Consider the following 26,129-nt stretch of genomic DNA (forward strand, 5'->3'; position numbering starts at 1 on the left):
ACTAGTTTGATGCAGCTCTCCATGCTACTCTATCCTGTGCAAGCTTCTTCATCTCCCAGTACCTACTGCAACCTACATCCTTCTGAATCTGCTTAGTGTATTCATCTCTTGGTCTCCCTCTACGATTTTTACCCTCCACGCTGCCCTCCAATGCTAAATTTGTGATCCCTTGATGCCTCAAAACGTGTCCTACCAACCGATCCCTTCTTCTAGTCAAGTAGTGCCACAAGCTTCTCTTCTCCCCAATCCTATTCAATACCTCCTACTTAGTTACGTGATCTACCCACCCTATCTTCAGCATTCTTCTGTAGCACCACATTTCGAAAGCTTCTATTCTCTTCTTGTCCAAACAGGTTATCGTCCATGTTTCACTTCCATACATGGCTACACTCCATACAAATACTTTCAGAAACGACTTCCTGACACTTAAATCAATACTCGATGTTAACAAATTTCTCTTCTTGAGAAACGATTTCCTTGCCATTGCCAGTCTAGATTTTATATCCTCTCTACTTCGACCATCATCAGTTATTTTACTCCCTAAATGGCAATACTCCTTTACTACTTTAAGTGTCTCATTTCCTAATCTAATCCCCTCAGCATCACCCGATTTAATTAGACTACATTCCATTATCCTCGTTTTGCTTTTGTTGATGTTCATCTTATATCCTCCTTTCAAGACGCTATCCATTCCGTTCAACTGCTCTTCCAAGTCCTTTGCTGTCTCTGACAGAATTACAATGTCATCGGCGAACTTCAAAGTTTTTACTTCTTCTCCATGAATTTTAATACCTACTCCGAATTTTTCTTTTGTTTCCTTTACTGCTTGCTCAATATACAGATTGAATAACATCGGGGAGAGGCTACAACCCTGTCTCACTCCTTTCCCAATCACTGCTTCCCTTTCATGCCCCTCGACTCTTATAACTGCCATCTGGTTTCTGTACAAATTGTAAATAGCCTTTCGCTCCTTGTATTTTACCCCTGCCACATTCAGAATTTGAAAGAGAGTATTCCAGTTAACGTTGTCAAAAGCTTTCTCTAAGTCTACAAATGCTACAAACGTAGGGATGCCTTTTCTTAATCTTTCTTCTAAGATAAGTCGTAAGGTTAGTATTGCCTCACGTGTTCCAACATTTCTACGGAATCCAAACTGATCTTCCCCGAGGTCCGCTTCTACCAGTTTTTCCATTCGTCTGTAAAGAATTCGCGTTAGTATTTTGCAGCTGTGACTTATTAAACTGATAGTTCGGTAATTTTCACATCTGTCAACACCTGCTTACTTTGGGATTGGAATTATTATATTCTTCTTGAAGTCTGTGGGTATTTCGCCTGTCTCATACATCTTGCTCACCATATGGTAGAGGTTTGTCATGACTGGCTCTCCAAAGGCCATCAGTAGTTCTAATGGAATGTTGTCTACTCCCAGGGCCTTGTTTCGACTCAGGTCTTTCAGTGCTCTGTCAAACTCTTCACGCAGTATCTTATCTCCCATTTCATCTTCATCTACATCCTCTTCCATTTCCATAATATTGTTCTCAAGTACATCGCCCTTGTATAAACCCTCTATATACTCCTTCCACCTTTCTGCCTTCCCTTCTTTGCTTAGAACTGGGTTTCCATCTGAGCTCTTGATATTCATACAAGTGGTTCTCTTTTCTCCAAAGGTCTCTTTAATTTTCCTGTAGACAGTATCTATCTTACCCATAGTGAGATAAGCCTCTATATCCTTACATTTTTCCTCTAGGCATCCCTACTTAGCCATGTTGCACTTCCTGTCGATCTCATTTTTGAGACGTTTGTATAGCTTTTCGCCTGCTTCATTTACCGCGTTTTTGTATTTTCTCCTTTCATCAATTAAATTCAATATTTCTTCTGTTACCCAAGGATTTCTATTAGCCCTCGTCCTTTTACCTACTTGATCGTCTGCTGCCTTCACTACTTCATCCCTCAGAGCTACCCATTCTTCTTCTACTGTATTTCTTTCCCCCATTCCTGTCAATTTTTCCCTTATGCTCTCCCTGAAACTCTCTACAACCTCTGGTTCTTTCAGTTTATCCAGGTTCCATCTCCTTAAATTCCCACCTTTTTGCAGTTTCTTCAGTTTCAATCTGCAGTTCATAACCAATAGATTGTGGTCAGAATCCACATCTGCCCCTGGAAATGTCTTACAATTTAAAACCTGGTTCCTAAATCTCTGTCTTACCATTATATAATCTATCTGATACCTTTTAGTATCTCCAGGATTCTTCCAGGTATACAACCTTCTTTTATGTTTCTTGAACCAAGTGTTAGCTATGATTAAGTTATGCTCTGTGCAAAATTCTACAAGGCGGCTTCCTCTTTCATTTCTTCCTCCCAATCCATATTCACCTGCTATGTTTCCTTCTCTCCCTTTTCCTACTGACGAATTCCAGTCACCCATGACTATTAAATTTTCGTCTCCCTTCACTACCTGAATAATTTCTTTTATCACGTCATACATTTCATCAATTTGTTCATCATCTGCAGAGCTAGTTGGCATATAAACTTGTACTACTGTAGTAGGCATGGGCTTTGTGTCTATCTTGGCCACAATAATGCGTTCACTATGCTGTTTGTAGTAGCTAACCCGCACTCCTATTTTTTTTTATTCATTATTAAACCTACTCCTGCATTACCCCTATTTGATTTTGAATTTTTCAACCCTGTAATCACCTGATCAAAAGTCTTGTTCCTCCTGCCACCGAACTTCACTAATTCCCACTATATCTAACTTTAACCTATCCATTTCCCTTTTTAAATTTTCTAACCTACCTGCCCGATTAAGGGATCTGACATTCCACGCTCCGATCGGTAGAATGCCAGTTTTCTTTCTCCTGATAACGACGTCCTCTTGAGTAGTCCCCGCCCGGAGATCCGAATGGGGGACTATTTTACCTCCGGAATATTTTACTCAAGAGGACGCCATCATCATTTAATCATACAGTAAAGCTGCATGTCCTCGGGAAAAATTACGGCTGTAGTTTCCCCTTGCTTTCAGCCGTTCGCAGTACCAGCACAGCAAGGCCGTTTTGGTTAATGTTACAAGGCCAGATCAGTCAATCATCCAGACTGTTGCCACTGCAACTTCTGAAAAGGCTGATGCCCCTCTTCAGGAACCACATGTTTGTCTGGCCTCTCAACAGATACCCCTCCGTTGTGGTTGCACCTACGGTATGGCCATCTGTATCGCTGAGGCACGCAAGCCTCCCCACCAACGGCAAGGTCCATGGTTCATGGGGGAAGAAGTGTGACTTACGTAACTGCACGCAAGTGTGACTTACGTGCAGTTATTCTGTTTTCTCGAAATAATATTCAGCGGTGGATGAATGATGTGCATATGTTGGCGGTCACCAAATACACTGCTGGCCATTAAAATTGCTACACCACGAAGATGACGTGCTACAGACGCGAAATTTAACCGACAGGAAGAAGATGCTGTGATAGGCAAATGATTAGCTTTCCAGAGCTTTCACACAAGGTTGGCGCCAGTGGCGACACCTAAAACTTGCTGACATGAGGTAAGGTTCCAACCGATTTCTCATACACAAACAGGCGTTGGCTGGTGAAACGTATTTGTGATGCCTCATGCGTACCATCACGTTTCCGACTTTGATAAAGGTTGGATTGTAGCCTGTTGCGATTGCGGTTTATCGTATCGCGACATAGCTGCTCGCGTTGGTCGACATACAATGATTGTTAGCAGAATATGGAATCCGTGGGTTCAGGAGGGTAATACGGAACGCCGTGCTGGATCCCAACGGCCTCGTATCACTAGCAGTCGAGATGACAGGCATCTTATCTTCATGGCTGTAACGGATCGTACAGCCACGTCTCGATCAGTGAGTCAAGAGATGGGGACGTTTGCAAGACAATCATCTGCACGAACAATTTGACGACGTTTGCACCAGCATGGACTATCAGCTCGGAGACCGTGGCTGCGGTTACCCTTGACGCTGCATCACGGACAGGAGAGCCTGCGATGGTGTACTCAACGACGAACCTGGGTGCACGAATGGCAAAACGTTATTTATTCAGATGAATCCAGGTTCTGTTTACAGCATCATGATTGTCGCATCCGTGTTTGGCAACATCGCGGTGAACGCACATTTGAAGCGTGTATTCGTTATCGCCACGCGGCGTGATGGTATGGGGTGCCATTGGTTACACGTCTCGGTCACCTCTTGTTCGCATTGACGTCACTTTGAACAGTGGACGTTACATTTCAGATGTGTTACGACCCGTGGCTCTACCCTTCATTCGATCCCTGCGAAACCCTACATTTCAGCAGGATAATGCACGACCGCATGTTGCAGGTCCTGTACGGGCCTTTCTGGATACAGAAAATGTTCGACTGCTGCCATGGCCAGCACATTCTCCAGATCTCTCACCAATTGAAATCGTCTGGTCAATGGTGGCCGAGCAACTGGTTCGTCACAATACGCCAGTGTCTGCTCTCGATAAAGTTTCGTATCGTGTTGAAGCTGCATGGGCAGCTGTACCTGTACACGCCATCCAAGCTCTGTTTGACTCAATGCCCAGGCGTATCAAGGCCGTTATTACGGCCAAAGGTGGCTGTTCTGGGTACTGATTTCTGAGGATCTATGCACCCAAATTGCTTGAAAATGTAATCACATTTCAGTTCTAGTATAACATATTTGTCCAATGAATACCCGTTTATCATCTGCATTTCTTCTTGGAGTAGCAATTTTAATGGCCAGTAGTGTATGTTAGGTTGCTAACAGCAGACAGAATGACAAGTCGAAGCGATTTAGTCACTGAAATATTTTCTGTGAGTATTTGGATGCAGAAAACTTTATTACCAAATTTATATCTTCGGAATGGAAGTGAAACAAAGGTAATGGAATACAGCCTAAATTAATCATGTGATGTCGATAAAATTAGATTAGGAAATGAGCCACTAAATGTAGTTGATGAGTTTCCTATATGGGCAGCAAAATAACTATAAAGAGACAAACGAACGCAGAGACGGAGATTATAGTTCAGTAATAGGAAAGTACACCATATTAAATCAATCGTCTTAGAAAATGAAAATTGCAGGGAGTATTGAAGGGGTGCACTGTAGTATGGAAACAACAAAAAACGCAACACGTGACTGTACCTATCACGGTCTAGAAAAACCCTCGCCATTCAAAACAGGTTCCAACCTCCTCGGAGTGAATAAATACATGTTCAGTATGGTTTTTAAGGCCGTCCCATACTAATATTACCGCAAAACAGTGGCAGTTTGGGTGAGGGTGATGCAAGTGGACGGCGATCGGACACTCTTCTTTTCAAATTTGAACGCGAAGGCTTAATAATAGTGAGATATGGTAACTGTAGTAGCCAGGCGAGATGCGTCATCGTGCTGGCAAAGCCAGTCCCGGTCAATGAGAGCTGCGTGAACAAGGGCTCTGTCCTCTTGGAGAACGGCATCACCACTGGTGAACAGATCTGATCAGCCAAAATGATCACGTAGTCCTTGTCAGAATTGCGAACTTACGCATGGAATGCCACAATATGGCTGCCCAAGTCTTCACAGAACCTTCGTCATGTTTCACTCTTAGTACTTAAATTCGGCCAGAAGCTGGATATAGTGTACAACAAGACTCGTCCGGCAAAGTGACCATTGCTTCATAGTCTAGGTTTCTGGCTTCAGCACCACGTTCTCCTGCTTCGAGCACTTACGTCATTGAGGGGTTTTGAAATTCTAGCTCGCCTTGCAATTTCTTGTTTAAGGAGGTCCGTTCGTGTAGCCTTGGTGCTGACAGGGTTCTTGAGCACGACATTCCCTTATGCAGTGACTTCGGTTGTCTTATTTTTCATAAGAATCCTCTTCGTTTTCGTCTGCGTTGTGACTTAGCGTGTGACGGTTTCGGCTTTCCCTACAAGCGGAACAATGCTTCGACACGGTGCCTCTTGAAACACGGAACACTTCGGCTACCTTGGTTACGGAAATACTCACCATACAAACACCCAGTTTGCTCACGTTCGGCGTAGATTTGAGATAATACAGTCGTAGCTATACAGAACTCTGTTTTCAACACGCCTGACGTTTGCAACTTGTTAGGGCGCTGCACGTGTGCCGTTCGTGGTAAAATAGAACAGCACAATTTGCAGGCTTGGTTAACACCTGCGTTTACATCCAGGTATGCATTTCTCGTGTTTTTTTTATATTTTGTCCAGTCCCTATACATCGTATTAACCACTTAAGAAGATAGATGAATTAATAATTAACAACAGAGAGAAAATTCTACACACAAATTTCTATCAATGTTTGTAAAATTCAATGAAAATGAACCTGAAACACAGGAACTTAATAACGCAATTAATGATATTATGGAAGTAAAACCAAAGCCATTCGATTTATGAAGAAAGAAAACACGCCTGGAGAGATGGTGTTTCAACAGGAATAATCGAAGCTAAAATAAAATTGTTACCGAAAACAACTTACAAAGTTGTTTGCAGAATGTATGCAGAGAAAGACAGTTCGCATTAATATGAAACAAAGCCGTAAGTATCGTTCGACATAAGGAAGGGGGCAGTGAAGACCTGTCAATTCACTCTTTACAATGCAGGAGATATTCACTAAAGTTGTCACCAACTACATAAAAAAAGAAACAATTAATTTCAAATTAAAAAAGGAACGGATATAGTGCAGGGGATCTTTTCTAAGGTTCAGACTGAAATTATAGCAGGTAGTAAGGAATACAAATTGCCGCTTTCTCCGCCCGGCGGATTAGTGTCAGGGTCCGGTGTGCGGGCCAGTCTGTGGATGGTTTTTAAGGCGGTTTTTCATCTGCCTCTGCGAATGCTTCCCCTTATTCCGCCTAAGTTATACTATGTCGGCGATTGATGCGCAAACACTGTCTCCACGAAGGCGTACACTACAATTACTGTACCACGCAAAAACTGGAGTTACACTTGTCAGGAATGAGACGTTCCCGGGGGTAAGTGGGGGGGGGGGGGGGGGTCCACTGGATGCCGAACCGCACAATAACTCTGGGTTCGATGTGGGGCTGCGGTGGGGTGAGTGGACTGCTGTAGCCTGTTGTGCTGTGAACCACTGAAGGCTACGGCGGGGACGAAGCCTCTCCGTCGTTTCTAGGTCCCCAGTTCTATACACACATCTATATAACGGTTTTATACATACGGAACTGGTTTCGGTGTTACAATACACTACCTTCAACCCCCCACCCCCTTTCCCCTGTGACTCTGTGTGACCACCTTGATATCAGGAATCATCACTGTACTCTCTGTAGCAGATCCAAAACATCGACATCCGCCAAACCGGAGGTTCTTAGCGCGTATGGTATGTGCAGTGGCATTACATCAATTCTGCCACCGTACACGCAGCTTCTTATCGCCTATGATGTGTGCGGTGGCAAAGCTAATATACTGCCACTGTACACACCATAAATGATAAGAAGCTTAGTTGAATAGTTGATAGTTTGAATCTTTGACAGTAGGCACCTGTGGTCTAGGGATAGCGCTTTTCATTAGTAATCAAAACGTCCTCGACCCTGGGTTCGAAACCAGTCACCTCTTGGCGGCCGAAGACTTCCGGCAAGTCCCCCTCTTTCTGACAATGGTCTTATTAAAGAGGGCGGAGGTTGGGACAAGGTTTCCTGGCACTTTCTTGCCCTCGTGTTGGAACTGCCCCTAAAGGCGGAAGAATCAGCAATGATCAACAGCATGAGGATGCAGAAGGCAATGGAAACCACTGCACTAAAGACACATAATTTGTTTCCATATGACATGTGGCCTGTGATTGAAAAAGTGTAATGTGATCTCTCTATCGGCGAAAGGTTCCGGAATGGTTCCGATTCAGATCTCCGGGAGTGGGTTGCCAAGTGGGAAGTGGCCATGAGGAAAAGATTGAATAACCAATAAAAGGATAACGTTCTACGAGTCGGGGCTTGGAATGTCAGAAGCTTGAATTCGGTAGAGAAGGTAAAAAATCCGTAAAAGGGAAATGCAAAAGCTCGCTCTACATATAGTGGGGAGGTAGTGAAGCGAAGTGGAAAGAACAAAAGGATTTCTGGTTAGATGAGTATAGGCTAATATCAACAGCAGCAGAAAATGGTATTACAGAAGAAGGGTACTTTATGAACAGGAAAGTAGGGCAGACAGTGTGTTACTGTGAATAGTTCAGTGATGCGGTTGTTCTCATCAGAATTGACAGCAAACCAACACCAACGATGATAGTTCAGGTACACATGCCTACGTCGTCAGTCTGCATTCGGCAGTGACGAGGCGAACACGCCTTGTGTGCGTCACGCCTGGTGTGCTGCTTTCGATCGAGCGCGCGTTTGTTTACTTCTGCGTAGTGGCTTGGGTTCATGTCTGAATTCATCACCCATCATGGCGTTTTCCTATCGCCAAGACACGATTAAGTTAACGTTTCCTTTGGATCACGAACGACCCAAAGCGCATGAAGTTCAGTAGTTTATGCAGGACGAAATGCGTCTCCCGCCTATGGCGTCTACTGGAAGCCTATCTAGTGTACGACGCGATTTATTCAACCGATATGAATGAAATATAAAAAGAGAAAATAATGCCTGTAATATTTTAAGTCATTTGGTCGAGTATGATAATATTCTGTGACAAATATCGTAAATAATTTTCATTAATCTAAAAAAGATAAAGAATACAGCATTTCAGTACATTCCATGAAAGCATGAACTTCAAGTGTAACATATGTGTACACAAGGGCCTTTTTGCTCGCCCCTGTTTATGCTCTGTTTATCGCTTGTTCTCTGTTTTTCGCTTGTTCTCTCTCTCTAAGGTTGCAATATATTCTTAATTAAAAGTATCTTATGTTTCCTTTAAAAAAATACCTCTCCCTCCAAGTGAAATTTATTTAAAGATAATAATAATAATGCTGTCAATTGCCAATCTGGCTTTGGCATTTCCGGTGGCGCTGAGTCCGCCATTACGAGTAGTGCCGGCCGTTGTGGCCGAGCGGTTCTAGGCTCTTTAGTCCGGAACCGCGCTGCTGCTCCGGTCGCAGGTTCGAATCCTGCCTCGAGCATGGATGTGTGTGCTGTCCTTAGGTTAGTTAGGTTTACAGTAGTTCTAAGTCTAGCGGACTGATGACCTCAGATGTTAAGTCCCGTAGTGCTCAGAACCACTGGACTAGCTGTAATCAAGACTTCCTCGGTCCCTGGTTCGAAAACCGCCACCTCTTAACTTAAATTTTGAATAATTATCAGCATTGGCGGCCGAAGACTTCCGGTATAAAAAGTCACCCTCGTTCTACCAACCGTCTAATCAAAGAGGTCGGAGGAGCGGACAGAAGTTCAGGGCACTCTCTTGCCCCTGTGGCTGGAGACTGCCCCTAAGAGTGGAAGAATCAGCAATGATCAATACCATGATGACGTAGAAGACAATGACCACTGCATTAAAGACACATAATGTGTATCCATATGACATGTGACCTTTAATTGAAAAAGTGTAATGATGATCTCTCCACTGGCAGAAGATTCCGGATTAGTTCCCATTAGGATCTCCGAGAGTAGACTGCCAAGGGAGAAGTGACCATGAGAAAAAGACTGAATAATCAACGAAAGGATAAAGTTCTACAAGTCGGGACGTGAAATGTCAGAAGTTTGAATTTGGTAGGGAAGCTGAAAGGTGGCTACACTGAGCCACAGCGCCAGAGATCGCTAGAGAGCATTGTTCCGCCGCCTCCACTGGCAGTGATTATTGAGAACTCGTAGTGGGCAGTGCTTGTCGAGGACTCGTAGTAATCAGTTCGTGTTCAGATGTGCTAGTAGGGAGTACTTGCTGAGATGTGATACTGAAAAGTTCTTGTTGAGATGTGGTAATAGCGAGTCGGTGTGGAGATATATTGTAATGATTAGAGTGATTTTGGTCAATATATGAAGGTAACGAAACTTGATTTATTTTTCATTATTTCCATGTTTTAAATAATGCGTCATTACAGGTTCAGTCAACAAAGCATCTGGCTTGTGTTCTTGGATTAGAGTGTAATTCTGGTTCTCTTGAGTAATTATGGTATTTTTATTTTCTTTAATTAATTCAGTATAAATGATATTTAAAATTTCTTGTGTTGTTGAAGAAGAACCGTGCCAGATGCGTACGTTGAGTCATACTTCCACACACAGAACAGTTATACTTGTGCTTTGATTTCGTAGGTTTTATAGTTGCTGGGGACTTAATTAATTAATTGTGTTAATGAAAATTTCCATTTCATTCCTTGTTATTGTTCTATGCAGTCAGATTGCGTAATAATACTAGTCAGGGCCAACCGTTTACGAGACTTCGTAATCGGACAAACAGCTACAAAAAATTAAAATTATTTGCATTTTATTTTAATTAAGCCCCCATGCACGTGGCGACCGCTGCTTCGGATCGTCCCTTGGAATCTTCTGATTGTAGAAATAGTAGACAGTAGGATTGTTGTAGTAATTTGTAGTTTAGTAATTGTAGTCTATATTGCATGTGTAGATTTGGTAATTGTCATTCTTCTAATGGTATTTTTTTTTTTTTTTTTTTTTTTTTTGCAAAATTTCATTTCTGTTGTCTTGTCTACGGGTTTGACAATTAGTGCAATTATTTCAATTGTTCGATGATCGTGTTTGAGGGAAACATCTCGTGTGAATGATATTGTTGATGATAAAGTGTCATTGTGTGTAATTTTTTTTATAGTGACGAGTTTTGTATATTTTGTAAATGATCACGCGATCAATGAAAAAGGCAAAAATGATGGATAGTGAAAATGACGAAATTGTTAACATGGCGAACTCGCCAACAGAGGAAAACAGTATGATGGATAATGAAGTGGAAAACAATGTAATAAGTCGGGAAAATAGTCCGGAACCATTTCAAAATTTTTCTCAATCAGAAAATTCACAGAATAAGAGATTAACGACAGAAGATTCTGTAATAGTATCGAACACAGATAGTTTTACAGCTATGACGAAGGAAACTGGTTTTGCGAGAAATGTTAGGGGCGAAAAGAATTTCGAACCAGATCATACGGAACAGTTGATGAGTGCAATATTAAATTTGGGATCACAGTTACGATCTGAATTAAAAACAGAGATGGGAACTTTGGCAACACGGTTAGACTCACAAATGGAAACACGGATGGGAACAATGGAAACTCGGTTAGGATCTGAATTAAAAACAGTGGCAACACGTTTAGAAACAGAGTTGGAAACAATGGAAACACGGTTAGACTCACGAATAGGGACATGTTTCAAAAATATGAAAGATGAGTTAAAGAAAGAAATCAGAGAAGAAGTACAACCGATTTTGAATTCTCACAATAATAGATTAATTGCAGTAGAGATTAGACAAAGGGAACAGGATAGAGAACAGGAAGAAAGAGATCGCGTGATAGTACAAAAATTTTCAGAGTTAAATTTACAACGTGCACACGATAAGAAAGAAATATTTGAGAGAATCGAGGAATCCGTACCAAATGACAGAATAAATAATCTAACACAACAATATGAACAGTTAACTACCAAATGTGTCAACACTGAAACCCGAGTCGCGACACTTACGGAAGACGTAAATAAACAGAAAGAAAAAATAGGTGACTTATCGGAAAGAGTTGAGGAGATTTCAGATAAATTGACAAATCTTAGTTTACATGGGGACAGAGATTCAGATGATACAGCACCATTGCCATTTGCAGAAACCGAAGAGTATCAGAACATAAATAAGCATGTTGAAAATCAGGGAAAATTTAATGAACGCGTTAAAAGGGAAGTTGAGGCATTACGAAATCAAGTCGAACAAATTGAAGGCGAAATCGTAGGAAAAGACAGCAAAAGAAATTTAGAATCACAAATAGCAGAGTGGTTTGAAAAAAGTAATTTGTTTTATTTACGGGATGCAACAAGAGAGCGCCAAGCGCGCGAACTTGACAATAATCGACATTCGGACTGGGACAGACGCGGTAGGTCTTTGTTGCCACGAGGCGAAAACTTTGACTGTAAACACTTCTTGACTGTTCGGAAATTTAAGATCTTCCGCAATTCTAAGAATGACATACATCCATGTTCATGGTTAGATCAATTTACGTACGCACTTCCGCCAGATGTGCCACTAAGTCACAAACTGAAATTTATGTGCAGCTATTAATGTCCTCAGGGGATTCACTACACTAAGTGAATATGTGCCGTAGCGAGCATAGGGCCCCGAGCTGTAGTGGTGCTATTTCCCTTTTAGTTTTCTGCACCGCTGCCTACTCTTTCACTATTCTTTGCATCTATAAAAACAACTCTTCTACTATCCATCTGTCTAAACAGTAGGTAAAGATTAACTGGATATGACGATTTTACCCAAAAGTGACTTTGGAAATTACCGTTTGGACTTACTATATTTTCTGCAGCATTCATTCGTAATTTAAACGAAATCTTACCTGTTTATCTTCGTGACAATATTACTTCATATGTTGACGATATTCTTATTGCTAAACGTTCTTGGAGTGAGCACAACAAAATTTTGGATTACTTATTACGTATTTTTGCAAGAGTTGGCATTACAGAGAACTTGGAAAAATCTGAATTTGGTCGTTCTCAGGTGAAATTTCTCGGTCACATTATTTCTACAGAAGTTATTCTTCCTGATCCAGAGAAGCTAGACGCTATTCGTAATTATGCTGTTCCTACCACAAAACGTGATGTTCGTAGTTTACTTGGTGTTTGTAATTTTCTTAGACGCTTTGTTAGATTGGACAATTTGGCCACACCTCGTTTACACATTTCAGTTATGCGCACTTTGGTCCCAGAAAATGCTTTCATAAATTACGAGAAAATTGCTACTTCAGTAATATGGAAAAACGTATTCGTTCTGTTCTTGCCAAATGCAAATTATGTCAACAGGCTAAGCCGCCAACTATTTCTCACAGAGCACCGTTGTTTCCTATCATTCCAGCGAAATTAAAGGAGATGGCTGCAGTTGATTTGTTCGGTCCAGTGGTTCGATCTACTAATGGTTTTGCGTACATTTTTGTAGCAGTGGAATTGACATCAAAATATGTGTGTTTTACACCTTTATGCAAAGCAACAGCTCGTTCAGTATCTAACGCTTTCATCAAACATTTTCTTAAAGAAGTTGGTCATGTTGATAAGGTTATATCAGATAATGGATCACAGTTTCGCTCTAAAATTTGGCTTCGTACTCTACGGCGTCGTAAGATTAAACCATTTTTTATTTCACTTTTTCACCCTCAATCTAATGCTTCAGAGAGATGGATGAAGGAAATCAATAAATTGTGCCGTCTTTATTGTCATCAGAATCACAGAACTTGGGATCAGTATCTTCATATTTTTCAAAACATTCTGAATGAACTTCCAAATGACTCAACTTCTTTACCGCCTCTATTGATATTAAAAAATTAAGTACCAACAAATCGCATTTCTGAAATCGTTCCTTTTCCGCCTTCACGGAAACAGCGGCATTCTGAAGTTGTCAACCTGGCTCTACGAAATATTGCATTGGCGGCTGCTAGAAGAGAGAAATCAGCGAAACGTCCTGGTCGTTTAAAAATCTTGTCAGTTGGCCAGAAGGTGTTAATTAAGTCCCACCGTTTGTCTCATAAAGGAAAAGGCTTGTGTCGCAAATTTTTTCTGCTTTATAACGGTCCATATAGAATTCGCAAAATTATACATGATAACACTGTTGAAGTAGAAACTCTTAAAGCTCGAAGCTCTAAGGGAATGCATCATATATCGAACGTAAAAATTTTTGTGGAATGACATACTTTAGAGAAACTAACAGCTACATGTAAACATGCGGAGAGTACAAGGATACCGCGCCGTGTTCCGGCGGCGGCAGATACTCAAAGCAACAGTGAAGTCTGCGCGGCGCACGAGGCAGTCGTTGACCGCAAACAATCGCTTCCTACGTCACGCGCCTACAGCTGATCGAGCGCTCAGTGCGAAGGCACTGACAGACGTAAACAAATACTCAGTCTAATTTCTCGGATTAAATTCAGTACAAAGCTATGGTGACTTTATAAATTATGTTATTAACGCTCAGTATTTTTCAGGATACGGTTGTATAAAATATTTAAGAACTTCAGGTAAATTCTGTGTGTGTCCGACGTTAAGAGGACTTGCTATCGAGAAATTTTCAGGAAGAATGTAATTTAAAAAAAAAAAGTAAAAAATCAAAAAGGTAACGATTAATTAAGTTTATTTTTCAGGTAACATATTTACACTTAGGTACGTACTTTAGACGTAATTTGCTGCTCGCGATTACGTGATTCATACTTTGTGCTAAATTTCATGTTCTATGAATTTACTAGTGAAGCGACGTGCTTGCGCACATTAACTGATTTTGACAATGATTGACTAATGAACAGGGTTGTTATTTGTATATATTATGCATTGCTTGGCTGCACTGCTTTTTCACTGATGTCATATTTTTTAATTATGTGCCTGCTGTGCTTATTTATTTAAATTGTAATTGTCACCTGATTAATTGTGCTGATATGGTTATGTATGTAGGTTACACTTTGTGATATCTCTGGTTGCGCCTTCATGTTTACTTATTAAGATTACATATAAACATTTATTTGCTTATGCTGATATGATGCTAATGACTTGTTTATTACGTAAGATATATGTTTGCTGCTGTGTGTATGGATTGCATATTTACACATTTCTGTTTTGTTGTCATAACTACTCTTCAATTTAGAATATAGCAATGATGATGTACAGTGTACGAACATAGAGTTTAGGTTACACTGTGGTATTAATTATAGATTGTTCGCTTGGCAGAGCCTTGTTGTAAGAATTGTGCTGCATCCACTTGTTGACATTCTGTTCGCTACTGGTATATTTACTCGCTATTGCATGTTTTGCTTACGCTCAGTGCCTTATATTTTTAAGATAAGAAAATGAACTGCAGTAATTCGACATAAACGACATTAGCACAAGAAACTTCATAGAAGTCACATGAGCTGGAGGTTTTATGAAAGCTGTATAAATGTATGCTAATAGGAAGGAAGCTAACGACATGACATACCAAAACTAGGTTTAGACCATTGACAGTTATTACACTGCGTTTTTCGTGAGCAATTGAAATAGGAAGTGACATTTAACACAAGAAATACTCCACATGTTTGCTTCTGTTTGCCATAAGTCTTGAAGTGGTGTTCACACTGTGAAATATTATGATCATTCACACTCCGTAATCGTACTTAATTACTGAGAGTTATTCGAACTAAGTCTGTTAGAGGTCATGTATGCATTTCTTTTATTTAATGATGGACAAGGAACCAAAATGTATCTTACAATTTATAATGAGTAGAAAATTTGGGTCAGATGGATTACACAGAGGTTGTGTGTAGACACTGTGTCTTCGGATTGTATGGGATGATGAATTGAAGTTGCACAAGGATTTTGTCTGTACTTGTTCGAGGAGACTGACTAGAGGAAAGAGTTGTTATGGAAGTGAAATGATATTGGTGCTGAGGTTTATATATATCGACGTAGTGAAGAGGTATTATTGAAGTATTAAGATTAAGTGATGATTATTGGAGTTTTCGTGGACAAGAGGTAAGGTAAATGATATTGATGATAAGGTTTATATGTATCGACGTATTGAAGAGGTATTAGTGAAGTATTGAGATTATGCTGATGATTATTGGAGTTTTGGTGGATAAGAGGTAAAGTAAGTGAGGAGCATATTTTTTTTTTTTTTGTTGGTCCATATGGAACAAGGAGGATGAAGATGGCAGACTAGAACACTCAAGTAGAAAGAAGATTGCCTATACACACACTTTGTTAAATCAATAAGCAGTATACATTTTTTTTTGAAGAGAGGAAGTATTTGCATATCTTGGCTCACTGACAGTTGTTCAGCAACCGTACATTTTGATCTGGCTTGGCAAACATTGGTCTAGACATGATGACTATGACGTTGACTTAACTATTATTGACTGTTATACATTGCTGCCACTACTACTTGGTACACATGATGAACATCAAATCTTGGACAGAGTTACATTTACACAGTTAACACTATTCAATTACACAGTAGTACTTAATGTGGATGAAAGATGAGTGAGTGTGTTTTGTGTGTTTTCCTTTCCTAATCCTACCCACCTATCTCCTAAATATTATTTTATTTGTTGGTAGTGGCTTGCACTGACACCCATAAATGTTATAGGTTTACTGGTATTTGTGTATTGTAATAGTTAATAGGACAATTATCTGATATCATTTGTGTGTTTGTTATGATTTGTATGTTTAGTGTAAAAGCATTGTATGTGTATTCAAACTATTGTTCATGCCTGAACTGTCTGATTAGTGATGGTGCTGCACTTTTCAACATGATGTGTGACATTTAGTCATGTTTAATTTCTGCTGATGAACTGTGTGATCAGCGATTGTAAAAATTATGGACTGTTACTTGTACCTTTTCTACATGATTGGTGCCACTAGGACATGTTTAATTTCTGCTTATAAACTCTGATGAACAGTGTGATCAGTGATACTGAATTTTATGGAACTGCTTCTGCTGAGAAATGTGACTTGTTGCTGTGTGTACCTGCTCAACATTGCTGGGTACCACTGATGGACTGCTTCTACTGAAATGATGTTGCTTCTTGCTGTCTGCACCTGGTCAACATTACTGGGTGCCACTGATGGACTGCTTCTACTGAAATGGTGTTACTTGTCGGTGTCTGCACCTGCTCAACATTGCTTCTACTGAAAAGATGTCACCTGTTGCTGTGTGCATCTGCTCAACATTGCTGGTGCCACTAATGGAACTGCTTATACTGAAATGGTGTTACTTGTTGGTGTCTGCACCTGCTCAACATTGCTGGGTGCCACTGATGGACTGCTTCTACTGAAAAGATGTCACCTGTTGCTGTGTGCATCTGCTCAACATTGCTGGTGCCACTAATGGAACTGCTTATACTGAAATGGTGTTACTTGTTGGTGTCTGCACCTATTCAACATTACTGGGTGCCACTGATGGACTGTTTCTATTGAAAAAATGTCACTTGTTGGTTTTTGCACCTGTTGACCATTGCTGGGTGCTACTGCTGGAACTGTCAACTGCTTATTCTTGAGCTATGGAAAGCGTTTATGTGAATATTTGTATAAACTGATTTTTTTTGTGTATTACTGTTTGTGAAAAGTTATGAGACTCTTATCTGCACATATTCGTCATTGCTGACGCTATTGATTGAACTGTTTAACCACATAATACTTGTGTAAACTGTTATGTAAAGTCACATGTATGAAAGAATTTGTATTGCTTACTGTATTCTATATAATAGGTTATTGAAAGGTCAGTGCAAAGCCAAAATTTTATCTAGTTATATGATATTTACGTATTAATATTATCTTTTATTTTTGTCTGTATTTTTTTGACGAATTTGGTGGTATTTTCACCACCAATGCTGGCAAAAATACCATCAAATTCTAGCCGTGGAGGAAGGGCATATGAAAGGTGGCTACACTGAGCCACAGCGCCAGAGATCGCTAGAGAGCATTGTTCCGCCGCCTCCACTGGCAGTGATTATTGAGAACTCGTAGTGGGCAGTGCTTGTCGAGGACTCGTAGTAGTCAGTTCGTGTTCAGATGTGCTAGTAGGGAGTACTTGCTGAGATGTGATACTGAAAAGTTCTTGTTGAGATGTAGTAATAGCGAGTCGGTGTGGAGATATATTGTAATGATTAGAGTGATTTTGGTCAATATATGAAGGTAACGAAACTTGATTTATTTTTCATTATTTCCATGTTTTAAATAATGCGTCATTACAGGTTCAGTCAACAAAGCATCTGGCTTGTGTTCTTGGATTAGAGTGTAATTCTGGTTCTCTTGAGTAATTATGGTATTTTTATTTTCTTTAATTAATTCAGTATAAATGATATTTAAAATTTCTTGTGTTGTTGAAGAAGAACCGTGCCAGATGCGTACGTTGAGTCATACTTCCACACACAGAACAGTTATACTTGTGCTTTGATTTCGTAGGTTTTATAGTTGCTGGGGACTTAATTAATTAATTGTGTTAATGAAAATTTTCATTTCATTCCTTGTTATTGTTCTATGCAGTCAGATTGCGTAATAATACTAGTCAGGGCCAACCGTTTACGAGACTTCGTAATCGAACAGACAGCTACTAAATCAAAAAATTAAAATTATTTGCATTATATTTTAATTAAGCCCCCATGCAAAGCTAGAAAATCCGAAAAGCGAAATGCAAAGGCTCAATCTACATCTAGTGGGGGTTAGTGATTGTAGGGTATCATCAACAGCAGCACAGTTCACTGATAGGGTTGTTCTCATCAGAATCGACAGTAAACCAATACTGACAATGATAGTTGAGATATAAATGTCGGCGCTCCAGTCGCAAAAGTCCACCGCCCGCGGATGAAGTCTTTAAAAAAAATGGCTCTGAGCACTATGGGACTTAACATCTGAGTTCATCAGTCCCCTATAACTTAGAACTACTTAAAAGGACATCACACACATCCATGCCCGAGGCAGGATTCGAACCTGCGACCGTAGCGGTCGCGCGGTTCCAGACTGAAGCGCCTAGAACCACTCGGCCACACCGGCCGGCTTGTAGTCTTTCGCCCATACCATTCAGTCTACGCATAGGAGAAGCAATGATGGAAACAAAAGAAAGGTTCAGGAGTGGAATTAAAATTCAAGGTGAAAGGATATGAAAGATAAGATTCGTGGATGACATTGCTGTCGTCACTGAAAGTGAAGAAAAATTACATGATCTTCTGAATGAAATGAACAGTTTAATGAGTACAGAGTATAGTTTGAGAGTAAATCGAAGAAAGACGAAAGTAATGAGAAGTATCAGAAATGAGAACAACAAGAAACTTAACGTTAGGACTGATGTCAAGAAGAGCACGAAGTTTAGGAAAATTCCACTACCTAGGCGGCAAAATAATCAATGACGCTCAGAGCAAGGAGGACATGAAGAAAAAAAATGTCCTTAGGTTAGTTAGGTTTAAGTAGTTTTAAGTTCTAGGGGACTGATGACCTCAGAAGTTAAGTCCCATAGTGCTCAGAGCCATTTCAACCAAATGTAGATAAGCATTGGCAAAAAGGACATTCCTGGCCAAGATAAATCTGCTAGTATCAAACATAGGCCTTAACCTGAGGAAGAAATTTCTGAGAATGTACATTTAAAGCACAGCATTGTATGGTAGTGAAACATGGACTGTGGGAAAACCGGAACAGAAGAGAATCGAAACACGTGAGATATGGTGCTAGAGACGAATGTTAAAAATTAGGTGGGCTGATAAGGTAAGGAATGAGGTGGTTCTACACAAAATCGGAGATGAATGGAATATGTGGAAAACACTGACAAGGACAAGGAACAGGATGATAGGACATCTGTTAAGACATCAGGGAATAACTTCCATGGTACTAGATGGAGCAGTAGAGGGTAAAAACTGTAGAAGAAGACAGAGATTGGAATGCACCATCAAATAATTGAGGATGTATGATGCAGTGCTGTTCTGAGATGAAGAGTTTGGCGCGGGAGAGAAATCCACGGCATGCTGTATCAAACCAGTCAGAAGAGTGATGACTCAGAAAATATGATGATGATTGCTGCTAGTGATCACCCAGAGTCACAGGGGCCTGAAGATGGTGTATCGCGACATCGAAAGCGATTGCGTATGGATAAAACCACTATATACAGCTGATGGCGTTATCGTTGCTACATAAGAGAATGACTACTTTATGTGAGATTAATAGGTTCGAAGGAAGACTTCGACTCAATAGCAACACAGTGTGTACTATTAACCTTAAAGAAACTCGGTATTACTTCAATAAGTTTACTGAAGAATCTACATGTCAACGCTACAAATTTCATGACGATTGACCAGGATAGTGGAAAATTGCGAACTAAAAGGGAAGGAAATGCCATTTCTTGAAACTTTTCTCAGTTGTCGAAGAAGTTTTCAGATCTCTAAAAAGGGAAAACTGAGGGCAAATGAGCGTTAGCAAAGCATTTGTAGATCGCCTAGGTTTTTCTGATGACATAATAGTGTTTGCATCTAGTACAGATAAAAGTCAACACAGAACGGAAAAACTAAATAGAACAAGGTATGTTGTACAATGAAACAACGAAGTGTGGAAACGTTTTCTTTTTGTGCCTGCGAACGTTGAAGATTGGGCGGACAGAAATCTAAATAAACAGAAGCAACATAGAAATGCCACAGATTGATTGTGATAAGTTAAATTAAGTTTTCAAAACTAATTTTCTGATTTTCCGAGATGTAAAGTTTGAAATCAGTTTTTATTGCCGATTACCACTTATGGGAGTAAAATATGGCCTTTCAGTGACAAGATCATTCAAAATTTAATGTTGCTCAGCCCTCTGTGCAGAGACAGGAAAATGAATAAATAGACGTCGGATAAGACGGGAGACAAAAATGTAATCATGATACTAATGGAAGTGAAATTGATGTAGGCGGAACATAAACTACCTCCTAAAATGGATGCGGTGTTCCGAAAGGATAGGCTAAACACGGTTACGAGTTAGTATAGGCAGAGGTCATTCTTAGCACCGGAATAAAATAATAATTAGACCATTTTTCCGGCCTCTGAATTCAGATGATACAATTGCTGAAAGGTTCAAAGAAAACTTGAGTTTGATTTCAAACACTTACCTGACTTGTACGATTATATTTGTTGGTGACTTTAATTTACTCTCGATATGTTGGCGAAAATACATTTTTAATTCCGGAGGTACGCATAAAACATCATCACAAATTGTGCTAAACGCATTATCAGAAATTTATTTCGAGCAGTCAGCTCATGAGCCCACGCGAATAGTAAACGGTTGTGAAGACGCTTGACCTCTTACAACAAATAATCCTGAGTTAATAATGAGCGTCAAAACGGATACAGGGATTAGTGAACACAGGGCTGTCGTAGGGAGATTGAATATTGTAACGCACAAATCTTCCAAAAATAAAGGAAAAATACACCTATTCAAAAAAGCAGATAAAAATTCACTTCACGCCTTCCTGAGAGACAATCTCTACTTCTTCCAAATTAATAATATAAGTGTAGACCAAATGTGGCTTGAATTCAAAGAAATAGTATCGGCAGCAATTGAGAGATTTATGCCAAATAAATTAACAAACGACGGAGCTGATCCTCCTTGGTACACAAAACGGGTCAGAACCGTGTTGCAGAAACAACGAAACAAACATGCCAAATTTAAACAGACGCAAAATCCTCAAAATTGGCGATCTCTTACAGAAGTTCGAAATTTAGCGCGGACTTCAATGCGAGATGCTTATAACAGTTTCACAACGAAACCTTGTCTCGAAACCTGGCAGAAAACTCAAAGAGATTCTGGTCGTATGTGAAGTATGTTAGCGGCAAGAAACGATCAATGTCTTCTCTGGGCGATAGCAATGGAGATACTATCGAAGACAATGCTGCCAAAGCAGAGTTACTAAACACAGCCTTCCGAAATTTCTTCACAAAAGAAGAAGAAGTAAATATTCCAGAATTCGAATCAACAGCTGCCAACATGAGTAACCTAGAAGCAAATATCCTCGAAGTAGTGAAGTAACTTAAGTCACTTAATAAAAGCAAGTCTTCTGTTCCAGACTGTATACCAATTAGGAGTATGCTGATGCATTAGCTCCATACTAAACAATCATATACAACCGTTCGCTCGATGAAAGATCCGTACCCAAAGACTGGAAAGCTGTATAGGTCACACCAATATTCAAGAAAGGTAGTAGGAGTAATCCACTAAATTACAGGCCAGTATCATTAACGTCGAGATGCAGCAGGATTCTGGAACATGTATTGTGCTCGAACACTCGAACATTAAGGATTACCTCGAAGAAAGCGGTCTATTGACACACAGTCAACATAGGTTTATAAAACGTGGTTCTTGTGAAACGGTCCCGGCGGAGGTTCGAGTCCTCGCTCGGGCATGGGTGCGTGCGTTTGTCCTTAGGATAATTTAGGTTAAGTAGTGTGTAAGCTTAGGAACTGATGACCTTAGCAGTTAAGTCCCATGAGATTTCACACACATTTTATTTTTTCTTGTGAAACACAACTAGCTCTTTATTCGCATGAAGTGTTGAGTGCTATTGACAAGGGATTTCAGATCGATTCCGTATTTCTGGATTTCGACACTGTACCACACAACCGGCTTGTCGTGAAATCGTTTGCTTATGGAATATCGTCTCAGTTATTGTGACTGTATTTGTGACTTCCTGTCAGAGAGGTCACAGTTCGTAGTAATTGACGGAAAGTCATCGAGTGAAGCAGAACTGATTTCTGGCGTTCCCCAAGGTAGTGTTAAAGGCCCTTTGTTGTTACTTATCTATATAAACGATTTGGGAGACAATCTGAGCAGCCGCCTTTGGCTGTTTTGCAGGTGACGCTGTAGTTTGTCGACTAATAAAGTGATCAGAAGATCGTCCGCAGCTCGTGGTCTCGCGGTAGCGTTCTCGCTTCCCGAGCACTGGGTCCCGGGTTCGATTCCCGGCGGGGTCAGGGATTTTCTCTGCCTCGTGATGACTGGGTGTTGTGTGTTGTCCTTAGGTTAGTTAGGTTTAAGTAGTTCTAAGTTCTAGGGGACTGATGACCATAGCTGTTAAGTCCCATAGTGCTCAGAGCCATTTGAACCATCATCAGAAGATCAAAACAAATTGCAAAACCATTTAGAAAAGATATCTGAATGGTGCGAAAGTTGGCAGTTGACCCTAAATAACGAAAAGTGTGAGGTCATCCACATGAGTGCCAAAAGGAATTCGTTCAACTTCGGTTACACGATAGGCTAAGCCAGTCAAATCTAAAGGCCGTAAATTCAACTAAATACCGAGGAATTACAATTACGAACAACTTAAACTGCAGGAACATAATAGAAAATGTTGTGGGGAAGGCTAACCAAAGACTGCGTTTTATTGGCAGGACACTTAGAAAATGTAACAGACCGACTACCTACTACCTACACTACGCTTGTCCGTCCTCTTTTAGAGTACTGCTGCGCAGTGTGAGATCCTTACCAGATAGGATTGACGGAGTACATCGGAAAAGGTCAAAGAAGGGCAGCACGTTTTGTATTATCGCGAAATGTGGGAGAGAGTGTCACTGAAATGATACACGGTTTGGTCTGGATATTGTTAAAAGAAAGGCGTTTTCCGTTGCGGCGGAATCTTCTCCCGAAATTATGATCACCAACTTTGTCCTCCGAATGCGAAAATATTTTTTAACACCGACCAACATACGATGGAACGATCACCACGATAAGGGAAATCAGAGCTCGTACGGAAGGGTATAGGTGATCATTCTTTCCGCGCGCTATACGAGATTGGAATAATAGAGAATTGTGAAGGCACTTAAACGTGATTTGCAGAGTATCCATGTAGATGTAGTAGAGCCGAAAACAGAAAGTAGTGATGTTGGATACTGAGATCTGGAGCGAAGTCGATGCTCGAACTTATCGCAAGGGTGTTCGAATGGGTGGAGCTCGGGACTCTGGGCAGGACAGCTAATGTCAGGAATGTTACTGTCCACCAATTATTGCTTTCCAGTGCTGCTCTATGACCTGGTGTACCGTCATACCGTTACGAACTCTTCCTCTACTGAACGCAGAACACAATATTGTAAGATGTATTCATATCCTTCCACATTTAGCATTTTCTGAATTGTAATAACGAAGCCGCACCCTAACCGCTAAAGATACCCCCATACCACACCACCACCTCCTCCGTAATTTGTTGTTGGCGCTACACTTTGTGACAGGTAACGTTCTCGTCGTCCGCCGAACACAAACTCTTCCATTGGACTGCCACTCTCCTGTGGCTTCGCTCTTTGCGCCACCTCGAGTGTCACTTAGCACTGACTACAGAAATGTGTGACTTATGAGGAGGAGCTCCAACATTTTACCTCATTCTTTTTAATTCTCTACGCACAGCTGGACCGGTGGTAGCACAAGTGATTCCATCCGCTAATTTCATGTGATCTCACACCTACCTCTGTCAATTTTCGACGGTCCCTGTCTGTCACGACTTGAGGTCTGCCTGAGTTTGGTTTAGCTGTAGTCTTAGTTTAGCTGTGCTGTTCGTCCGTGTTTCCATTTTATGTCACCAACCGTGGAGTTGGGCAGCTTTAGAAGGGTTGAAGTGAAGCTGATGGATATGTTACTTATATCACATCTGACGACCACTCCATGTTCGAGATCGCTGAGATCTCCTGACCGACCCATTCTGCTTTTCTGCTGACAACACAACACTTCCCGCCTCCTCTATACTGATGTGACACCAAGTGGTCTAGTCTTTACACTATTCCTGAAGATAAGGTATTGAACACTGGGAGGTAACATTGTATAACATGCAGCATCAACGTGGACGCATTGCCGGAAACCCATAATGCTTAGAGAAGACCATTATGTCCGCTAAAGTGAATCCGGGAGGAGGTTGTTATGAGTACTGGAAGTCGAATGGCTGATGACACACTATGTGGTCATAAGTATCCGGATACCTGGCTTAAAATGACTTACAAGTTTGTGGCGCCCTCCATCGATAATGCTGGAATTCAATATGGTGTTCTCCCACCCTTAGCCTTGATGACAGCTTCCAGTCTCGCAGGCATACGTTCAGTCAGGTGCTGGAAGGTATCTTGGGGAATGGCAACCCATTCTTCACGGAGTGCTGCCCTGAGGAGAGGTGTCGATGTCGGTGACGCCTGGCACGAAGTCGGCGTTCCAAAACATCCGAAAGGTGTTCTATAGCATTCAAGTCAGGACTATGTGCAGGCCAGGGATGTTATTGTCGTGTAACCACTCCTCCACAGGCTTTAAGAACAGGTGATCGACCGTGTTGAAAGATGCAATCGATATCCCCGAGTTTCTCTACAACAGTGGGAAGCAAGAAGGTGCGTAAAACATCAATGTAGGCCTGTGCTGTGATAGTGCCACGCAAAACAACAATGTGTGCAAGCCCTCTCCATGAAAAACAATGAAAAACACGACCACTCCATAACACCACCCCCTCCGAATTTTACTGTTGGCATTACACACGCTGGCAGATGACGTTCACCGGGCATTCGCCATACACACACCCTGCCATTGGATCGCTACATTGTGTACCGTTATTCGTCACTCCACACAACGTTTTTCCACTGTTAAATCGTCCAATTATTACGCTCCTTACACCAAGCGAGGCGTCTTTTGGCATTTGCCGGCGTGATGTGTGGCTTACGAGCAGCCACTCCACCATGAAATCCAAGTTTTCACCTTCCGCCTGTCATAGTACTTGCAGTGGATCCTGATGCAGTTTGGAATTCCTGTGTGATGGTGTGGAAAGATGTCTGCGTATCACACATTACGACCCTCTTCAACTGTCGGTGGTCTCTGTCAGTCAACAGACAAGGTCGGTCTGCACGCTTTTGTGGTGTACGTGTCTCTTCACGTTTCCACTTCACTATTACATCGAAAACAGTGGACCTAGGTATGTTTAGGAGTGTGGAAATCTTGCGAACAGACGTATGACACAAGTGACACCCAATCACCTGACCACGTTCGAAGTCCTTGAGTTTCGCGGAGCGACCCATTCTGCTCTCTCATGATGTCTAGTGACTACTAAGGTCATTGATATGGAGTACCTGGCGGTAGGTGGCAGCACAATGCACCTCATATGAAAAACGTATGTTTTTGAGGGTGTCCGGATACTTTTGATCACATAGTGTATTCACTACAGGTGATCTCGATAGTAGTCTCCTGAAGTAGAGCGTAATCCACAAATGTTGTATCCTAAACAGGGCGTAGAAAGGTAATAGGAAATTAAAGCTCGATGATGGAGAACATGACATGCAACAGCGTTAAAAACATTTAATTCTAAGACTTCCAAATTCGATTCTGCAGACACTTTTTTCAAAAAGAGACTAACAAAGCCAGATAATCTCATCCGTAGAAACAAATTAGTGACAGAAGTTATGGTGATCCCAAGCTGACACACATGCATGCCTCCTCGCTATTAGGTTGTTCAACAGCTCTGTTGCGATCGATGTCGTTTCTATTATGCAGCTGAGCAGAGATATGGAAGGGCCTTAATTGCGTCTAATTCACTGTAGTTTCGATCCCACTCATGTGTTATACAGGCT

At 41.0% G+C, this 26,129-nt stretch overlaps 1 protein-coding gene across 1 annotated transcript in view; it reads left to right on the forward strand.

The window, feature by feature from the left end:
• Nucleotides 1–26,129, forward strand: part of LOC126252539 (piggyBac transposable element-derived protein 3-like) — a 99,076-nt gene that overhangs the window by 506 nt on the left and 72,441 nt on the right. The window lies entirely within an intron of this gene.

The sequence above is a fragment of the Schistocerca nitens genome, chromosome 4, assembly GCF_023898315.1.
Source record: "Schistocerca nitens isolate TAMUIC-IGC-003100 chromosome 4, iqSchNite1.1, whole genome shotgun sequence".
NCBI lineage: Eukaryota > Metazoa > Arthropoda > Insecta > Orthoptera > Acrididae > Schistocerca > Schistocerca nitens.